A 4,750-nucleotide genomic window follows, 5' to 3' on the forward strand; every position below is an offset into this window, starting at 1 on the left:
GCCATGGTGATGATACTGCCATGGTGATACTGCCATGGTGATGATACTGCCATGGTGATACTGCCATGGTGATACTGCCATGGTGATGATACTGCCATGGTGATACTGCCATGGTGATACTGCCATGGTGATACTGCCATGGTGATACTGCCACGGTGATGATACTGCCATGGTGATACTGCCATGGTGATACTGCAAGTGGTTCTTTCTGCCTTTGGAAATGAGTTCAAACTCTCCTGAATGTGGAGACCAGCATACAATTCCCTAACTGTGGAGACCACTGTAAAGTCCCCTAAACCTGGAGACCACTGTAAAGTCCCTTAAATGAGGAGACCTCTAGAAACTCGTCTAGCGATGGAAACCACTGTAGATTCCTCTGGATGTGGAGACCACTTTAAAGTTCTGTGGAATACAAGGTGCAAAATGAACCTAAATGTCTATTACAACCTAGGCTGTAAAACGGGCTCGTTTCCGATAAGGCATGGTGTGGCATAGCTTTGCGGTGCCATCGCTAGTGAGCTTGGGGTAGGAGGATCAAGAGCTCAAGACCAGCCCAGTCTGTACATTAAGACTGTTTCTCAGAAACAGTGTCAGAGGGTGTGGCCCAGCACTTGCCTCGCTTATACAGGACCATGGGTTTGAAAAAAAAAAAAAAAAGGAGAGAGAGAGAGAGAGAGAGAGAGAGAGAGAGAGAGAGAGAAGCAAACAGGAGAAACTCATGTCCATCTATCACTTTCATCTGTGTGAGCATGTGTGTGTGTGCGTGCATGCATGCGTGTGTCCATGTGTGTGTATGTGTGTGTGCCTGTGTGTCTATTCATGTGTGGGGGTATGTGTGTGCATGTGTGTGCATGCATATATGTGCATGTGGGTATGTGTGTGCATGTGTGCGCATGTATGTATATGTGTATATGCATGTGCCGGTGTGTGCACTTGTGTGTGTGTGCATATGTGTGTGTGCATGTGTGTACATGTGTGTATGCGCATGTGCCTGTGTGTGACATGTGCCTGTGTGTGTGCTTGTGTGTGCCTCCCTGTTTGTGTACGCATGTGTGTATGTGTGTGTGCATGTGTGTCTGTCTATTCATGCATATGTGCCTGTGTGTGTACATGTGTGCATGTGTGTATGTACCTGTGTGTGCATGTGTGTGTACATGTATGTGCATGTGTGTATGGGCAGGTATGTATGTGTGCATGTGTGTGTGCATGTGTATGCACATTGTGCCTATGTGTGTGCTTGTGCATTCTTCTTTGTGTGTTTGCATGTGTGTATGTGTGTGTGCATGTATGAGTATATGTATGTGTGTGTGCATGCATGTGTACATGCATGCATGCACAAGTGTGTGTGTACCATATTCCTTTGTATCATGGTCTTTTTCTCTACCTAAATCTAGGCTGGCCATCAGCAAAGGCAGCGATCTTCCTCTCTTATCACTGCACAACTCTGAGGTTGCAGGCACACTGCTCATCACTGCACAACTCTGAGGTTGCAGGCACACTGCTGGTTTCTTGTGTGGGTGCTGGGGATTTGAACTCAGATTCTCACGCATATACAACTCCTTTTACCATGGAGCCAACTTGTAAACCTCCCCTTTGTCTTTTTATTAATAAGAAGACTGGATGCAATAATAATTAACTGTCATCTTTAAGCTCATAGAATATATGATATCACCCAAGCTATAAGAAGCTATGGTATTTCCATTATGACTAACACCAGGGTATTATCCAGAGAGGAGGTCTTTCCAGAGCGCCATCATACAACTGTAGCACTCAACTAGAAAGGCAGTTGTAACTCTCAGTGCTGGTGAACACCTAGCACTCAGAAGACCCCATCAAATGGAGTCCTCCGTCAAATCAGGAAGGCTCACATACAGTCCCGTGTGATCGCCCAACACCAGCAAATTCTGTGGCATCTTCTGCACCACTGTGGAGATGAACTGCTAACCAGTGTGACTGACACCTACGGTGAACGCTTTCTAGAATGACTCCGCACCAAGAGTGTGGTTGTGGCCACTGTGTCCCAAGGCTGAGGTTTCTGGAGTTTCCACCCATGGTCTGGGTGGAGATGGTGTGATTGAGTCTCACATCTGCCAAGGGGCTGAGGTGAAGGAAAAGGGAACTGGATTGGTTCTCACCTCATCAGATCTGACCACATCCTCCTTCTCCAGCTACCCCCAGTGAAGGGGAAGGGAAGACAATGGCGGCCTCGGAGTAAAAGAAGGGAGAGGTGGGGCAGGCAAATGGTGAGCCTGGGAAAGAAAGGAAGGGGCAAAGTCAGGAGACCTTCAGAGTGGCACATTCCCAGGGACAAAAACTCAGAAGGTGACAGTGTGGTAGGTCACACCTGTAACCCAGAATTTGAGAGACTAAGGCAGGAGTGCCATAGGTTTCAAGTCAGCCTGAGATACCCCCATGTCAAAACCAATTAATTAATGAATCCATTAATTAACTAAAAAAAGAAAAGAGGACAGGGTCTTTGTCAACGGAACAATTATATACAGCCATGTTTTGTGAGGGCAGTATTATGGTATGCTTGTCAGGATAGTGACATCTTACAGAGGAAAAAATAATAACACTTTCTAAATAGGCTTGATAATGTAGGGCCTATAATCTCAGCTCCTTGGAAAAGCTGAAGCAGGAGGATTATAAATTTGAGCCAGCCTGGGATAATTGGTGAGACGCTGTCTCAAAACAAGAAATAAAAAAAATTTTAAAAAAGTTTTAAAAGAGGTGTGGGATGGGGCTATAGTTCAGTGGTAGAGCACTCGCCTAGTAGATGATGATGATGATGATGATGATGATGATGATGATGATGATGATGATGATGGAGAAGGAAGGAAAGTTTTCAAATAATAACTTTCTTTAGTTTTCTAAATGGGGGAGAATAATCTTTCCTTGCACATAGTAACACGGTTGTCTAGATGCAGCACTTTGGCTTAGTGGTCCTGGAACTCAGTAAAAATGAGAAGTGGGAGGGAACATAGGAGCAGATGAAGAAAACAGGCCAGCCTGAACAGGGTTGCTATTCACTCCCACAGCACAACACCAGTTCAGAGGACTTAGCCTATATATCCCTGAGTGACAGGTCCACCTTCTACCCAGAATGGGGCACAGATTCTCAGAAACCTAACTCTCATCCATCCGTTGCTTCCTTTTTTTATTTCAAGAAATAACCTGACAAGGAAATGTGTGTAACTTGCCTAAGGCTGCAGGTGGAGAGCTGGACCCAGCATTGGGACCTCCTGGGGCTTCTTCCTAATCAGGTCTTCTGGCAGCAGCCTCCCTCCCAATACCAACCAAGTCGCAGAACACCACCTAGGCCATGATTTTGAAAGGAAAAAGCAAACAAGGACAGAAAAATCTATTTAACAATGTAACAACTAGTTTGACAGACCTGAGTCACCCAATGAACACCTTTTTAAAAAAGAAAGAAAGGAAGGAAGGAAGGAAGGAAGGAAGGAAGGAAGGAAGGAAGGAAGGAAGAAAGAAAGAGAAAGAAAGAAAGAAGAAAGAAAGAAAGAAAGAAAGAAAGAAAGAAAGAGAAAAGAAAAAAGAAAAAAGAAAAAAGAAAAAGAAAGAAAAAGCTAGTGAAACTGAACAGACTAACTCTCCTGGCACACCAGAGAGAGAGGGAGTCAGAATGAGTCACTAGATCAAAAGTTACAGGAGCGCATTCACAATAGCAGGTGATCAGTGTAGTACCGGTTCACAGGACCTCGGGCCCTCACTTAGGGGCCCATGACCGGAAAATACTCCGTAGAGCCAGTTCACCAGAAGTGTTCAGAAGTGCTATGATGGACAGAGAGAAGCTAATGGGTCCCGAAAGTCTCCTTCTCTCCTGAATTTGTGTGTTTCTTCATTCTGCTTGTTAAGGTCTAGTCTACTTTACATCATGTCTACCTGTGGGTGTGAGCATGTGAGAACACACCTCAACAGTGGCTAGACTAGGAAGACAGATCCCCTGGAGTTAGAATTCCAGACAGTTATGAGCTAGAAAGCAAACTCAGGTCTTCTGCAAAAGCAGGAAGTATTCCCGAACATCTCATCCACGGAGCCATCTCTCCAGCCCCTGGTTCTGTTTGCTGAGACTGGACCTCACTCTGTATTCATTGGCTGACCTGGAATTTGATGCATAGACCAGGCTGGCTTCAAACTCACAAGGTTCTTCCTGTCTCTGCCTCCCAAGTACTGAGGTTACAGGAGTGTGCCACCAGGCCCAGACCCTCCATGCTTGTGTGTGTGTGTGTGTGTGTGTGTGTGTGTGTCCACATGTGTATGTGTGTGTGAGAATGTATGTATGTATATGTATATGTGTGTATATATGTGTTTGACTGTGTATATGTGTGTGAGTATGTATATGTATGCATGGGTATGTGTATTTGTGTGTATGTATGTGTGCATATGTGTGTGTATGTATAAGTGTGAAAATGTATTTGTGTGTATGCATGTGTGCATATGTGCGTGTATGTATAAGTGTGAGAATGTATGTGTGTATATGTGTGTATAACTGTGTACGTATGTGTGTGTTTCATCTTTTAGATAACAAGTGTACCATGCCACATCCAACTTTCTAAGTGACTTTTATAAAGACCAACTCACCTAATCCTTAAATTCCTGTTCACTAAAGAATCACCATTTTAAGCCGGGCGTGGTGGCGCATGCTTTTAATCCCAGCACTCGGGAGGCAGAGGCAAGCGGATTTCTGAGTTCAAGGTCATCCTGGTCTACAAAGTGAGTTCCAGGACAGCCA

The sequence above is a fragment of the Mus pahari genome, chromosome 16, assembly GCF_900095145.1.
Source record: "Mus pahari chromosome 16, PAHARI_EIJ_v1.1, whole genome shotgun sequence".
In the NCBI taxonomy this organism is placed as follows: Eukaryota; Metazoa; Chordata; class Mammalia; order Rodentia; family Muridae; genus Mus; species Mus pahari.